At 42.1% G+C, this 17,417-nt stretch overlaps 1 protein-coding gene across 16 annotated transcripts in view; it reads right to left on the bottom strand.

Moving 5' to 3' along the window:
• The window catches only part of CSGALNACT1 (chondroitin sulfate N-acetylgalactosaminyltransferase 1), a 487,912-nt gene that overhangs the window by 227,448 nt on the left and 243,047 nt on the right, over nt 1-17,417 (bottom strand). For 15 of the 16 annotated variants that reach the window (XM_056569152.1, XM_056569147.1, XM_056569104.1 and 12 more), the window contains one exon: nt 4,123-4,209. The exons of the other annotated variant lie outside the window; for it this stretch is intronic. The gene's annotated coding sequence lies outside the window, so the exon portion shown is untranslated. The remainder of the gene's footprint in view (nt 1-4,122; nt 4,210-17,417) is intronic. 16 annotated transcript variants of the gene reach the window in all.

Below are 17,417 nucleotides of genomic sequence, written 5' to 3'. Positions count from 1 at the left end.
TTCAAGCTGTCCTGCAGGCTCAGGGAGCATCAGTGTGAGCGTGAACTATCTGTCGACATTTAAATGAAATGAAACGCTATGGCAGGAGACCCAGGAGGACCCCACCGCTGACAAAAAGACTTAAAGAAGCAAGACTACATTTTGCCAAAATGAACTATGAGTAAGCTAAAATCCTTCTGGGAAAATGTCTTGTGGACAGATGAGACCAAGATAAAGCTCTTTGGTAAAGCACATCATTCTACTGCTTACTGAAAACGGAATGAGGCCTACAAAGAAAAGAACACAGTACCTACAGTGAAATATGGTGGATCTTCAATGATGTTTTGGGGTCATTTTGCTGCCTCTGGCACTCGGTTCCTTGAATGTGTGCAAGGCATCATGAAATCTGAGGATTATCAACGGATTTTGGGTCACACTGCACAGCCCAGTGTCAGAAACCTGGGTTGATGTCCAAGATCCTGGGTCTTCCAGTAGGACAATGACCCCAAACATATGTCAAAAAGCACCCAGAAATGGATGGCAACAAACCGCTGGAGAGTTCTGAAGTGGCCAGCAATGGGTTCAGATCTAAATCCCATTTAACACCTGTGGAGAGATCTTAAAATTGCTGTTGGGAAAAAGCGCCCTTCCAATAAGAGAGACCTGGAGCAGTTTGCAAAGGAAGAGTGGTCCAACATTCCGCCTGAGAGGCGTAAGAAGCTTATTGATGGTTATAGGAAGCGACTGATTTCAGTTATTTTTTCCAAAGGGTGTGCAACCAAATATTAAGTTAAAGGTGCCAATAATTTTGTCCAGCCCATTTTTTTGGCGTTTGGTGTGACATTATGTCCAATTTGCTTTTTTTCCTCCCTTTTTTGGTTTAGTTCCAATACACACAAAGAGAATAAACATGTGTATAGCAAAACATGTGTTACTGCAATCCTTTTCTGTGAGAAATACTTAAAGGGGTATTCCAGGCCAAAACTTTTTTTTACATATCAACTGGCTCCAGAAAGTTAAACAGATTTGTTAATTACTTCTATTAAAAAATCTTAATCCTTCCAATAGTTATTAGCTTCTGAAGTTGAGTTGTTGTTTTCCGTCTAACTGAAGACTCACGTCCTGGGAGCTGTGCAGTTCCTATGGGGATATTCTCCCATCATGCACAGCTCCCGGGACGTGACATCATCATTGAGCAGTTAGACAGAAAACTTCAGAAGCTAATAACTATTGGAAGGATAAAGATTTTTTAATAGAAGTAATTTACAAATCTGTTTAACTTTCCAGAGCCAGTTGATATATATAAAAAAAGGTTTTGCCTGGAATACCCCTTTAATTTTCTAGAAAAATTTCAGGGGTGGCAACATTTACGGCCATGACTGTAGACTGTGAACTGGAAAACCTAAATGGTTAATTATACTGCAGAGAAATATTTCAGCTTTTAATTGTACAGATTATTGGAATGAGGAATCAGCATACGAGGATAAAATTACATATTCAGTCCCCGTATACTAATCAAGCATTATTACAAGTGGATGCACCTGAACGTCTATTTTCTCACAAAGAATTAATAGTATGATAGTGTAAAATATAAGGAACCACATATGTACCACCATAAGGGATACATTTAGGAGGGGGTGATGTGGGTCACACTAAATGAGTGCACAGCAGTGTACAGAGCATCAGATGTAGGACCAAGGGAGCTGCAGAGCCATGAGAAAAGAAACCCTGGAATAAGGAGATTAAGCATATGTGATCTGGGATCTGAAAACTATTTATTTTTATGCCCTGGGGTCTGAATGTAGAGATCTAGACTGGGGTATGAATAAATATAGGGACCTGGTGTTTGAATTTATTAAAGGCTTGGGTCTCATCATATTTTGAGATCTCTTATAGGGATTGAAAATATTTTTTGAGTCTGGTCCAAGGTTTAGGTTAATTTTGCCATCTGTTCTTATGTCTGAATTAATTTAGGGCCTGATCTGGGGTCTGAATCATTTAGGAGTCTGGCCTGGAGTCTGAATTCATTTAAAGGTGTTCTCCGCTGCCCTGCCTTCTGGAGCTCCGCTCGCAGCGTCCGGAAGTTTATTACTCTGAATGCTGTGTGCGGGCTTCCGTGTTCGATGCCGCCCCCTCGTGACCTCACGCCTGCCCCTTCGTGACGTCGCGCCCCCTTCCCATAGACTTTTGGTGAGGTGGCGGGTGTGATGTCTCGAGCGGGCGGCATCGAACACGGAAGCCCGCACACAGCGTTCGGAGTAATGAACTTCCGGACGCTGTGAGCAGAGCTCCGGAAGGCAGGGCAGCGGAGAACCCCTTTAAGGGTCTGACTAGGCATATGTATTAATACAAGGGCCTACTATGGCATCTCAATAAATTTGGTGGGTCTGATCTGGGATCTAAATGAATTTAGAGCCTAGTCTGGGATCAATATATTATGTTTATATTTCTGGTTTGGCATCTAAATGTATTTGTGTTTCTATAGAGGCTGGGGATTAGCTTCAGCTGAGAAGAAACTAAGGTGTCTTGGCAAAAAGGTCTGCAGTGGCATGACAATCTAGGCTTTACAGAGACGAAAAAGAAAGAGAGTAAATAGAATCAGAGGTGATATGATATCTGAGTCACTGGATATACCAGTTATAAGCCTGCAGTCGCATGTGATTAGTGATAGTGTATAATGTGATAATATAAGTGCCTGGATACACCCTTAAACATGGCTATGTTTCCCTCTCCATGGGTCCTAACTCTGTATCTAAATACCTTGGCCAAGGCAGTGTGCCTTGTTGATCCACAGGCGCCTAGTGCTTATAGCACATTCCCTGCCAGCACCACCAGCTACACCTCTGTTAAAATATACTATATAAAGACTTAAATTATATCCCATAATATCAATAGTCCAAAAAAGTAATAACCCTGTATATTATACATGTATATAGTGAACTTTTTCCATTAACAAAACCTTCTGGACACAAGTTTCCTACACACTATCATCCACACTAACCTTCTAGTGGACCTCCTGTCTTCCACTACTAAATATATGTTTCATAACTCATAACTGGTGACTAACTCACACTTAGCAGGTGGCATGTCACTTCCTCAACATACTGTATCTATGGTTTCCTCTTCTCAAGTCTTTTTCAACATTGTATCCATAACAAGAAAATGTTTGTGTTTGGTTACTACAAATAATCTGTATCGGTAAAACTTTGCTCACATTACATTAGATCTCTATATTTGCCATATACACTTGGAAAGCTCCTGGTATGTATGCCAAATATATATATATTATGGATTATGTATATGTTGTATGGATGCAAGTATAATTCAATTTGTGTGACCACAGCCTTTAGTACTCTTCTGCTATAGAACTCTTCGCTTATAAAAATATTGTACCACAAATTTAGAGAACTTAAAGAAAGACATGGCAGTGTATAGTATACATAGTATACATTGATCTACTGCTTCTCAGCATAATCAGCAACTAACATCAAGTAGATAGTGTAAATTTTGATCAAAGTGTATAAGCCCACATGCTAATTCATGGCAACCTGATTAAAGTGGGTCCCTAACTTAAAGGGTAACTGACAGCAAGGTCACCGGCACTAACTGGTGCAGCTGTTCAGGAGATGTTCATCTTGTTGCTAATGTGGTAATTTCTTCTTAACCGCACTGGAGGAGGCTGCTGCTGTATGTGTAATGGTTTCTTCTACCTGATCAGGCCAATAACCTCATCACCTTTGGCCAATAACTCTTTACAGACACGATGAGGAAGAGGGGATAGATATCTATGGAGGGGCGAAGTTATCGGACGAAGGTGCACGGTTATATCCGTAGTGGTGGGAGAAAGCATTGCCCATACAGTGGCAGTCCATCTCTATTGCAGTTAAAGGAGTTTTACCATCTGCAACGTCCTATTCTAAGTTGTAGTTTATGTAAAGTTGTAGTATGGACATGTAGATGTGCACCCAGGTCTTTCTTTCTAAATTTGTAATACAATTATTATTTACAATAAATAAAGACTGAAATTGCATCAATAATATAATTTATGTACAGTTTCATTATATCAAAATTATTTATAAATAACAAATATTATAATTCAGAGAGCACTTTGATAATTAACATAGACAAGGAAATAACTCCTACCTCACAATGTATTACTTATACAGTTATTCTATAGTGTTTGGGGACCTTCCGCAGATATCTAGCAACTCTGGACATTTGCAAATATTTCTGTAATGAAAACATAAAAATAGGTTATTCAATAATCAAAAAGTTAGCATGTAAAAATGCTTTAATAGTATCACTAGCACTTTTTCTAAAGACTGGGGTAGTCAATTCAAACCAATGGCATATACTAGACCAGTGGCATATACTAGAATCCTACTGAAGGGCCATCAATGGATATGAGGAAATAGCCCAATATTTATAACCAAACACTCAGGTACCAGTAGGAATTTACCTTACTAGAAATAAATAAAAGTGCGGGATAAAATGTTAAACATTTACATCACAATCATTTTTTTCTGTTATTCTGCTCTGTCATAAGAACAGAATGAGAAAAATGTATGTTATACCATTACCTGCCATACTCTAATGGCATCTGACAGCCCCTCACTGACTTTAATTGGGTCTGTTGGGTTTCTTGCATGGTCTTTGACATATTTACTTACAAAATATTACTGCAACCTGCACTATTTTTTGTCTACAAATTTGGCTAACCTGCTCCAATAGAAATATTTGACACAAATGTAAAAAAAAAATCCTTATATTTAGTTGCTATTCATAGCATGCAACAGTAGTTAAAAATAATTATAGTTTCAACAAATAAAGTTTATTGTACAATACATATTTAAACAATACCATAATATTTTCAAGATTTTAACTACTTGGATTTTTTTATGCCCTCTATTTGCAGTTGTTGAATGGGAACCTTTACGATTTACTCTCAGGATGAAAGTTGTCACGATTCGGCAGGCTGGAGGTGGATCCTCTGTGCCAGAGAGGGATTGGCGTGGACCGTGTCGGTGGACCGGTTCTAAGTGGCTACTGGTATTCACCAGAGCCCGCCGCAAAGCGGGATGGTCTTGCAGCGGCGGTAGCAACCAGGTCGTATCCACTGGCAACGGCTCAACCTCTCTGACTGCTGAGATAAGCACGGTACAAGGGAGTAGACAAGGTCAGACGTAGCAGAAGGTCGGGGCAGGCGGCTAGGTCAGTAGTCAATGGTGGAATAGCAGGAGATCTGGAACACAGTATGGGTAACACAGTAAAGCTTTCTCAAGGCACAAGGCAACAAGATCCGGCAAGGGAGTGCAGGGGAAGAGAGGTATAAGTAGGGCATGGAACAGGTGCAAGCTAATCAGGGTGATTGGGCCAGGCACCATCATTGGTGCACTGGCCCTTTAAATCTCAGAGAGCTGGCGCGCGCGCGCCCTAGAGAGCGGAGCCGCGCGCGCCAGAGCATGACAGCCGGGGACCGGGACAGGTAAGTGACTTGGGATGCGATTCGCGGGCGGGCGCGTCCCGCTATGCGAATCGCATCCCCGCCGGCAATGTCAGTGCAGCGCTCCCGGTCAGCGTGTCTGACCGGGGCGCTGCAGGGAGAGAAACGCCGCAAGCGCTTCGGGGAGGAGCAGGGACCCGGAGCGCTCGGCGTAACAGTACCCCCCCCCTTAGGTCTCCCCCTCTTTTTGTCGGGATGTCGCTCCACACAGGACGAGGACATCGGGAGTGACTGTAGAGTCTAGCTCCGGGGGACAGCGAAGTCCTGGGTATGCCCATGCAGGGCAGACAGTCCAGAAGGAGTGGGAATGGGGAGGGGGGGCAGAGGGTGAGGCTTGGCACGGGGCAGAGTGTCACCAGGACGGGGGCTATGAGGAGGCACGGTACAGTCCTTATAATCCTTTGGGAGATCAGGCACAGGAGGAGACACTGAGGCTCGACAGGCGGGGCTGGGAGCAGAAGTGAGGCATTTTTTGAGGCAAGCAGGACCCCAATTCTTGATCTCCCCGGTGGTCCAGTCAAGGGTGGGAGAATGATGCTGGAGCCATGGCAGACCGAGGAGGACTTCAGAGGTGCAGCCGGGCAAAACCAAAAATTCAATCTTCTCGAGATGTGGTCCAATGTTCATCAGCAGGGGCACTGTGCGATAACGCACAGTGCAGTGCAACTTGACTCCGTTGACTGAAGAAATGTAGAGCGGCTTGATGAGACGGGTCACCGGGATGCAGTACCTATCAAGCAAAGAGGCCAGAATAAAATTTCCAGAAGAACCAGAGTCCAAGACGGCCACGGCAGAGAAGGAGGAGTTGGCAGAAGGAGAAATCCGTATGGGCACAGTGAGACATGGAGAAGTAGACTCCGTACCCAGAGACGCCAGGCCCACATGAGCAGGTTGCGTGCGTGCATTTTCCAGACGTGGAGGACGAATAGGGCAATCGACCAAGAAATGTTCTGTACTAGCGCAGTACAGACATAGATTTTTATCCCTACGGCGAGACCTCTCTTCAAGAGTCAGGCGAGACCGATTTACTTGCATAGGCTCCTCGGTGGGAGGCACAGGGGTAGATTGCAAGGGATATCGTGAGAGAGGTTCCCAGGGATTAAGGTCTTTTTCCTGGCGGAGTTCCTGGTGTCTTTCCGAAAAACACATGTCAATGCGGGTGGCCAAATGGATAAGTTCATGCAGGTTGGCAGGAATCTCTCGTGCGGCCAGCACATCTTTGATGTTACTGGATAGGCCTTTTTTAAAGGTCGCGCAGAGAGCCTTGTTGTTCTAAGATAATTCGGAAGCGAGAGTACGAAATCGGATGGCGTACTCGCCTACTGAAGAATTACCCTGGACCAGGTTCAGCAGGGCAGTCTCGGCAGAAGAAGCTCGGGCTGGTTCCTCGAAGACACTGCGAACCTCAGAGAAGAAGGAGTATACAGTGGCGGTGACAGGGTCATCGCAGTCCCAGAGTGGTGTGGCCCAAGACAAAGCCTTCCCAGACAGGAGACTGACCACGAAAGCCACCTTCGACCGTTCTGTAGGAAATTGGTCCGACAACATCTCCAAATGTAGGGAACATTGTGACAGAAAACCACGGCAGAGTCTAGAGTCCCCATCAAATTTGTCCGGCAGGGACAAGCGGAGGTTAGGAGCGGCCACTCGCTGCGGAGGAGGTGCAGGAGCTGGCGGAGGAGATGATAGCTGCTGTTGCAGTTGCTGTAGCTGCGACTGAAATTGCTGTACCATGGTGGACACTTCCGACAGCTGGTGACTTAGATGGGCGATCTGTCGGGATTGCTGGGTGACCACCGTGGTGAGGTCAGCGACAACTGGCAGGGGAACCTCAGCGGGATCCATGGCCGGATCTACTGTCACGATTCGGCAGGCTGGAGGTGGATCCTCTGTGCCAGAGAGGGATTGGCGGGGACCGTGTCGGGGGACCGGCTCTAAGTGGCTACTGGTATTCACCAGAGCCCGCCGCAAAGCGGGATGGTCTTGCAGTGGCGGTAGCAACCAGGTCGTATCCACTGGCAACGGCTCAACCTCTCTGACTGCTGAGATAAGCGCGGTACAAGGGAGTAGACAAGAGCAAGGTCAGATGTAGCAGAAGGTCGGGGCAGGCGGCTAGGTTCGTAGTCAATGGTGGAATAGCAGGAGATCTGGAACACAGTATGGGTAACACAGTAAAGCTTTCTCAAGGCACAAGGCAACAAGATCCGGCAAGGGAGTGCAGGGGAAGAGAGGTATAAGTAGGGCATGGAACAGGTGCAAGCTAATCAGGGTGATTGGGCCAGGCACCATCATTGGTGCACTGGCCCTTTAAATCTCAGAGAGCTGGCGCGCGCGCGCCCTAGAGAGCGGAGCCGCGCGTGCCAGAGCATGACAGCCGGGGACCGGGACAGGTAAGTGACTTGGGATGCGATTCGCAGGCGGGCGCGTCCCGCTATGCGAATCGCATCCCCGCCGGCAATGTCAGTGCAGCGTTCCCGGTCAGCGGGTCTGACCGGGGCGCTGCAGGGAGAGAAACGCCGCGAGCGCTTCGGGGAGGAGCAGGGACCCGGAGCGCTCGGCGTAACAAAAGTCTTTCCTGTCATGTCACATAAGGGGAATACATAGTCCCAAAGGAAAAATAAAGTTTTTAAATCAACTGGTGCCAGAAAGTTACAGATTTGTTAATTACTTCTATATAAAAATCTTAATCCTTCCAGTATAAATCAGCTGCTGTATAGCAGAGCAAGTTGTATCATTTTTTCCAATCTGACCACAGTGCTCTCTGCTGACACCTCTGTCCGTCAGGAACTGTTCGAAGCATGAGCAAATTTTTATTTTATAAAGGAAAAAAAACGCAGGAGCAAATTTCCATAGCAAACCTCTCCTGCTCTGGACAGTTCCTGATCACGGTGGTCTGATAAGTCACACCATAGTAGTAGATTGCTATGTTCATGCGACTGGGACGACTGACATGGAAAAGGACTTAGGAGTCTTAGTTAACAGTAAATTTAGCTGTAGTGACCAGTGTCGGGCAGCTGCTGCCAAGGCAAATAAAATCATGGGGTGCAGAAATAATTCTACCGCTGTACATATCACTAGTCAGACCACACATAGAATACTGTGTACAGTACTGGGCACCAGTGTACAAGAAAGATATACTGGAGCTGGAGAGGGTTCAAAGACGGGCAACCAGGGTAATACGGGGAATGGGAGGACTACAGTACCCAGAAAGATTTTCAGAATTAGGGTTATTTAGTTTAGAAAAAAGAAGGCTTAGGGGAAACCTAATAACTATGTATAAATATATCAGGAGACAGTACAGAGATCTCTCCCATGATCTATTTATACCCAGGACTGTATCTATAACAAGGGGGCATCTCTATGTCTAGAGGAAAGAAGATTTCTACACCAGCACAGTCGGGGGTTCTTTACTGTAAGAGCAGTGAGACTGTGAAATTCTCTGCCTGAGGAGGTGGTCATGGTGAACTCTGTAAAAGAGTTTATAACAGACCTGGATGCATTCTTGGAGAGTAATAACATGCAGTAATAACATGTAACAACATAGGGACAGAATGTTGATCCAGGGATTTATTCTGATGCCATATTTGGAGTCGGGAAGGAATTTTTACCTCTAGTATGAGGGTTTTTTGCCTTCCTCTGGATCAACTCAGTAGGGACTCAATAGGGTTATAGGCTGAACTGGATGGCGTATGGTCTTTTTTCAACCTCATGAATTATGTTACTATGTAACTGAACAGTATTAGCAATAAACAGATTACTATAAATAGTCCCCTGTGGGGACTGAAAAAAAAAATAAAGAAAAGTCTAAAAAGTTGTAATAAATGTGAATAAGCCCCGCCCTTTTACCATTTTACAAATTAATGATCCATATGGTATTAGGGATCCATATTTAAATGATTTGTATGGTAAATAGATTATAAGTAACAAAAAATACCAAATTTCAAAATTGCTGATTTTGGTCACAACACATCCCAGAAAAAAAGGAGTAAAAAGTTATCAAGAAGTCACATATATGCAAAAGTGGTTCTGATCCAAACTACAGGTCATGGCGCACAAAATAAGCCCACATACAGTTGCATATATGGAGAAATAAAGCTCAGGATAGGGCAGTTTTAAGCAGTCCTAATTTTGTTAAAGTTTGAAAGGTTTTGCCGTTTTCTTTTCAATTTCCCACCATAAATAATATTTTTCTGGTTGTCCATACATTTTATGGTAAAATCAAATGTGTCAATACTAAGTAAAGTTGGTCAAAAAACAAGCCCTTATATGGGTCTGTGAATGGAAATAAAAAAGTTATGTCTCTTAGGGTGCGTTCACACGGAGTAAATCAAGAGTAATTCACACTGAAAAATGTACAGGTGGAAAAAATAATTTTATTTTCTCGCAAAATTTGCGCACAATTCACTCGCAATTTGCACGGAATTGCACGCGGAAATGGGGGAGAAAGAAGTGAAGGGTTTTTCAGCCATTTCCGCGTGAATTCCATGCGAATTCCGTGCAAATTGCGTACAAATTCCGTGCGAATTCTGTGCGAAAACGATGTCGGGCGGAATTTTTTCTTACCATTGACTTCTATTGATTTCTGCTAGAGGATTCCACTTCGGAATTCCGCTAGCAGAATTTCATCAGTTTGAACAGGACAGCGGAAAAAACATTAAAGTCAATGGGCAGAGGAAATGTGCATTAATTTGGAGCAGAGACTTCAAGAGGAATTACTCAAGTAATGAAATGTACAAAAATTTATAATCTGTGAGCTGAACGTGAAAAAATAAGCAATTTTGGTAAATTTGTAGTTGTTTTAGTTTTTATGCAGTACAATATCTGATTATCCGATACAACAATATGTTATCTTTATTCTCTAGGTCAGCCCAATTACAATGGTACCAAATTTATTTAGCTTTTGTTTTACTTAACTACTTAGAAATAAATTAACATGCTTATTAATTAATAAGTTGCAGTATTCTGCTATAGGCAGACTGTAGCAGTAGATTGATCACAGCAGTTACAGAGCCTCGGGCTGCTATGACAACAGATACGACCCCTAATATACAAATGATGCATGTTGTAAGTGTTTATATGCTGCTGTCAGAAGCTGTCTGCTCCCTCTGAATACCTGACTAGTGATGTAATGTCTCGGGCTGCATTGCCACCTGGGAAAACCTGAGATGACAGTCATTTTGTATGCTGTTAAAAATAAACATTGGGGCAAAAATCACAAAAGAATTGCGAGACCACCATGAAACACAGGTACAGACAATATATTATGAACTACACAAACTTTACAGCCCCTTTAGCATAAAAAAATATCCCGGAATACTCCTTTAACCGCTTAACACCCCATAGAGAGAAAGACCAGCTCCAGAGCCCTTGCTATACCTCCTTAAAAATCCCATGGACTGTTAGAGGGTTAATTCATTTTTATAAGCTGAGCACCAGCATTTGATTGATAAGTGACCGAGAACAGCAAAACAAAGAAGGTTGATGAAAATGGAAAGCTCCTTTAAAGGGGTACTCCGCCCCTAGACATCTTATCCCCTATCCAAAGCATAGGGGATAAGATGTCAGATCGCCGCGGTCCCGCTGCTGGGGAGCCCCGGAATCCCTGCTGTGGCACCCCGCTATCATTACAGCACAGAGCGAGTTCGCTCTGCACGTAATGATGGGCAATACAGGGGCCGGAGCATCGTTACGTTACCGCTCCGCCCCTTGTGACATCACGGCCCGCCCCTTTCAATACAAGTCTATGGGAGGGGGCGTGGCGGCCATCACGCCCCCTGCCATAGGCTTGCATTAAGGGGACGGGCCGTGATGTCACGAGGGGCGGAGCCATGACGTCACGCTGCTCCGTCCCCTGTATCGCCCGTCATTACGCACAGAGCAAACTCGCTCTGTGCTGTAATGATAGCGCGGTGCTGCAGCGGGGATCCCGGGGATCCCCAATAGCGGGACCGCAGCGATCTGACATCTTATCCCCTATCCTTTGGATAGTGGATAAGATGTCTAGGGGCGGAGTACCCCTTTAAATTAGTCTTGTGATTCTAAAACTTATTGAGGAGATGTAAGGGCAGAGAAAGCAGTTTCATACACACTATTAGCAAAATCAGGTTTCCTGCGTTTAGTACTGAAGAACAAAACTGCAATAAGCCTCTGTGACAACTTAAGGCTGGGTGCCAAACACAACTTTTTCTAAATGATGACTTCTCTCTGCCTGATACAAATCTGCTGCACTCGAATCCACATTTCAAGTCAACGCTGCTGCCTTTTTCTCTCAGAGAACAGCAATATTATTCTATTAGAAAAAAGGAAGTAAATGGAAATGCGGCACCAAGCAAATTACTTTCATGTAAGTAATTCTACCTATAGTGGCAGGAAGTATACTGAGATTGCATTCAGCAGGATCGTATTCAGCAAGTTAAATTAAGTAGGACTGTTGAAATTAACCCTGAGAATATATGAGATATACACCTGCAACATGCAAAAATGAAATCGTTTTTATTTTTCCTCTCTTGTTGCTGCATGAGATTCTAATTCAATTAGATTTCCATTACAGAAATGTCTTTAAATTGCAATGCCCTCTGGGTATTGGAGAGTTGGAAAATACAAGCACTTTAGATGGCAATATGTAATATATCAATTTCTGTCACGGTAACAAATGTGCATGAGGCAGATACAAATAATGTTCTAGCTTTTATTGGTGGTGATATAAACATAGAATGAGTGTAGGCAGGTAAAAGCTAGCAACACATAGTTATTTCTTTCCATTAATTTGGGTTAATGTCCCCACAAAAAAAGAAAGTTGTGTTTCCCAACCAGTGTGCCGCCAGCTGTTGCAAAACTACAATTCGCAGAATGCCCGGACAGCCAACCGGAGGCATACTGGTTGGGAAACACTGGTCTACAACCTTGATTATGGTTATATTTAATAGCTACTAAAATACATTTTGAAGGTCTGAAAAATATGGTGAACGCACAATTTTTTGTTGTTGTTATTTTTTCTCTTCCACCCTTTTCTCTTCTATTGCTATTTTTATAGTTTTATGTTTTTGTTTCTACTGTTTAGGCCAAACAAGGAAGACTACCACAAAAACACTCTGCGGAGCTTGTGCCCCTAAATGGGACTAAGCTCTAATATTTAGGCATCCCACCTGTAATTTTTAAAAATTATCTTTTTATTATCTCATTTTGAAATATTTAAAGTGCCTCAAATTTGAAATTAGTAGTGTATTAAAATTACGGCAGCCTTTATTCTTGTGGTGGGTGAATTAGGGGAATCTTTCCCTTATATAATTAATAGATTGATAGACGAGTCAATGGCGTGATCAGTGTCCAAGGCTTTCTCCTAGTACAGCTGCACTTATAGCATCATTCACTATCTAGAGATGCTCCCTACTAATTTCTATAATACAGGCTTCAATCCCTAAAATCCCATCCACAAAAGGCTTTTGCAGTTAAAACAGTAACAAGTGCCTTCTCGACGTTTTGCCGTACACAACGTCTTGGTCAAGGATGGAGGCTGTCTGATAAACTAGCCAGCAGTCTGTATGATAAAAATGGATGAAGAGAATCAGTGGCAGCGCAGCCAAGCATCAACACTAGAGGCTGCACAGCATGTCTCAAGCGTCTGACTCAATGAGTTCCACTGTTCATCGGACGCCGAATGAACTCAATTAATTGAAAGTGACTTTAGGCTTATCTGGCCCCTGCGTACAACTGTCTCATTTTTGTTTCGACATATAAAGAACAGAGGGGTCTGGCCTGCAGTGTGTGAGTGTGCAGGATTTTTCAGGACCCGCAGTTAAAATGTGTGACACCCCCACTACCACCCACAACATACTCCGTACTGCCACTGCCCAAAAGTATTTCAATCCTGCAGAGCCATGGGATCCCAATCCCAATGCAGTTCTCTCATCTAGACCTACAAGTACTGTCACTGCCCAAAAGTATTTTAATCCTGCAGAGCCATGGGATCCCAATCCCAATGCAGTTCTCTCATCTAGACCTACATTCACAATTGTTCTTGTTTATGGGAGCAGTCAGTAAGCTTGTAGACGACACAAACTTTGGCATAACTGGGCTCCAATACTGCAGAGGAAAGTAAAGTTTTCCTAATGTAACTGTACAGTGCCTTGTGTATAAACTACACTTCCCAAGAGGCAAACCATCAGAGCAAGCTGTGTGTAAGGATTGGAGAATTCTGAATGCAGTTTTGGACTATACTAAACAAACTCTGTATCAGTATGAGATATTGAATAAGTTAGTAATGTTGTCACATATATGGACATTTATCAACGGGTTTAGTCAGGTTTTCTTTACTATAATTGTCGCAAAATTGTCGCAACTGCGACTATGCGATTTTTCGTGCAACATTTTGACTGGAAAGCAAGAAAAGCAAGTTTTCCAAAAATTAACTACGTAGTAATAATTTTAAAATGGACTACGGGTAGTCAGGTATTTATTAACTGCGACAGTCGCAACTACACAAAAAAAAGTCGCAACAGGGTTAAAAATTGACTAAACTTACTCCAGCTCAAACATGGAGCAGAAAAAGCTACTACCAAAGTAAGAAAGGAAAAATTGCTTACGTGAAAGAAAATTATCAACAGGCTGAAACCAGTTGATAAATAAGTCACACATAAGCAAAAAAAGTAAGGAAAAAATTACTAAAAAAAAGAATACATAAGCAAACATTGATAAATGTCCCTCATAGATGTAGAAAATGGTGTCCAAAGGTCAATAAATTAATTAAAGGGGTACTCCGGTGAAAACCTTTTTTCTTTTAAATCAACTGGTGGCAGAAAGTTAAACATATTTGTAAATTACTTCTATTAAAAAATCTTAATTCTTCCAGTACTTATTAGCTGCTGATTGCTACAGAGGAAATTCCTTTCTTTTTTGAACACTGATGACATCACAAGCACAGTGCTCTCTGCTGACATCTCTGTCCATTTTAGCAACCGTGCATAGCAGATTAGCAGATGCATAGCAGATGTATGCTAAGGATTAAGATTTTTTAATAGAAGTAATTTACAAATATGTTTAACTTTCTGCCACCAGTTGATTTAAAAGAAAAAAGGTTTTCACCGGAGTACCCCTTTAATAAAAAAAAAATATTGTTTAGTAAGGGAAAACACTGCAAATTCACCATGCACAATGATTATAGATTAACTTAAGTCCCCTAAGTTTTCTTAAGCTGTCTGGAATCCAGCCCAGTGTATGATTGAGTTTGTGAGGTTCCATGCAGCTAAATAAGACATATTTAATGTACTTAATCCACAAGTCATGTGTTTTCTGCATTAGTCAAAACTCAGATTTTTTTGTAGATAATATGGGACCTGATCCACAGAAATGAAGCCTATACAACTGTATGATAATGCCCAATTTTTCGATCAAGCTGATATTAGGCAGAACAAATGAGAAAGGAAATTGGCCCCCCCATTTGGAGCACCTTTATTATTTCTTCTAGCATTTAGATGTTTTCTCCTACCAAAATATAGGGCAGTTCTGGAAACTTTAGGACTATAGATGCAACAGATGTTAAACCATCAGAGTTTTTATAGACTATGAACAGCATTAATTCTACCATTGAAGGGCAACATAATATTTTAAAGTTTAGGTTGACAACAGTAATCAAACTTTAACGCACATTCATAAGCATACGAGTGTATATGGATCAATGTATTTTTAACATAAATTCTATATAACCTGCATGCCAAGTATGATACATACATTAGTTGTTGATTCTAAGACCTAATACACATGGGCATATGTGGGATCACATATGTGTTGTCACACAGTGTTAATTGATTTGATAGGACCATGCATGCCACCCGACCAAAATGCAATGGTAAATGTATTCAAAGTTCACAAAAAAAATAGCAACATGTACATTAGTCAAGTTGTCCTTTTATTACATTTATCCGTGAAGCAAAACCCCATTATGAACTTAATAGTCATGTAGCACAGCTGATACACTTTTTTTAATGAAAATTAAGTCTTCTCCAAAAGACAAATTTTGTGCTGAGCATGCCAGGTGGTTGGAGTTTGGTGTAATGTGGGCTTGGGCTTCTTGCACACCCAATTTACAGGCATGTAGAAAAAAAGAAAAGAAAAAGGCAGAGTGTCACATAGGTTGATAACATCTTATATTACAACCAAATATGTACCATGCAGTAGAAAAACTGTTCACCTTAGTGGGTTGTGGAGCAGCCTCAACCATGTACTATAGCCAATCAATCCCTCTCCGGGGAGAATAAAGAATTCGGATGGATACTCTGCAGCACCGAGTCACACCAGAATACCCCACATAGGCAAGCAAAGGGGGTCCAATAGCATTAGTCAAAAAAAAAAAAAATGTGGTAGTGCCTCAAGGAGCGCAACGTGTATTTGTAACTCCAAGCGTAGGCATAAAAAATGTATTACTTTATTGAGTCTAACATGAACGCGTTTTTTGGAGGGTATTCCTCCTTCATCAGATAATCAGACAAAAATGAGCTCACAATATAAAATGACCAGCACATATATATATACACACATATATAATCAAATTAGCATCTAATTAGATTATATGTGTGTTTATATATATGTGCTGGTCAAATATTAAAATACATGTGACATAGGCAATGCTGAAAGTAGAACTATTGGGCAACACCCTAACATTTAAAGGGGTACTGCAGGAATTTCTTTTATTTAACTATGCTACAGGGGCTGTAAAGTTAGTGTAGTTCATAATATAGTGTCTGTACCTGTGTGTGACAGTTTTCTCACAATTCTGTGATTTTCACTCCAATATTTATTTTTATCAGCATAGAAAGTTGTCTCAGATTTTTCCCAGCTTGCAATGCAGCCGAGACCTGACTCACTAGTCAGCTGATGACAGGGAGCCTGTCTGCTTCAATGGGTAGAGCGATCACTTGATGGAAGAGAGATCAATCTGCAACTAATGCAACAGCTGGAGGCACCATGATTGAAAACAACACTGATTTGAATGGATGCAGCTCATTTATGTGTCAATGGGTGGGGTGGCTGATGTGTGGGAGGGAGGAAAATGGAATTGTGAGATTTGTAGTCAAAAAAAAGAAAAGTCAAAACAGGAAATACTAGTTCACAAACAGCTAGCCACAGTGTAATGGTAATCTCATGACATAGCCATTTAGCCCCAAGACAAGCACAGATCCTTCCTAAGCATGTCCATTACTGTCTGCCAGGTACGTACTAAAATCACCTTATGCTGGATAACCCCTTTAATGTCTTTAGGTAACAGCAGTTCCTGTAGTTACAGAGTAATCTTACAATATGATCTTTATGCTTTTAAAGTGCTATAAATATGACAGCCTTTGAGTTAAGCTAAAAACTCTACCTAATAATGTGATCTTAGATGAAAGCCCAACACGGCACTTGTGTTTACTAGCATTTTATACGAGCAAACAGATTGGCAATTAAAATGGGGAAAAAAATGCTAAAGCAGAACTTCCCTTTATTATATTTGTACTCCACATTATAAAGCAAAGTACCGTATAATCAGTTTGCTGAATGCAGGTACATTTTCTGCGTACAGATACAAATCAAAGATTTCGGCACCAGATTCCCACTAGTATCCCAAGTGCTAGGGTTATGGTGGTAAAAACGCATGCTGAAAACATTTAGGGCGGACATTTACCAAGCCTGCACTTAACACAGATCATCAGAAAGTTGCAAAATTTTGCAGAAACTGTGGTTTGTGCAAAATTCTGCTACTTTTTGCCCTTCTCCACTGTGGTCATCATGTAGCTGGGGCTTTTGATGGAAACGGCATAGTTGCTCTCAATATTGCCTTTACTACGGATTACACCTGTTAGCAGGCATAAAATGTAGTTCAAATCTACACCAGTTTAGAGGGTGCATGGGGCAGCCCCAGATGCGCTGAGATTTATACACATGCATGCATTGCTACATAAAT

The sequence above is a fragment of the Hyla sarda genome, chromosome 1 (assembly GCF_029499605.1).
Source record: "Hyla sarda isolate aHylSar1 chromosome 1, aHylSar1.hap1, whole genome shotgun sequence".
NCBI lineage: Eukaryota > Metazoa > Chordata > Amphibia > Anura > Hylidae > Hyla > Hyla sarda.
Note: the sequence above shows the minus strand (reverse complement) of the source record. Positions and strands in the feature narration are given on the sequence as shown.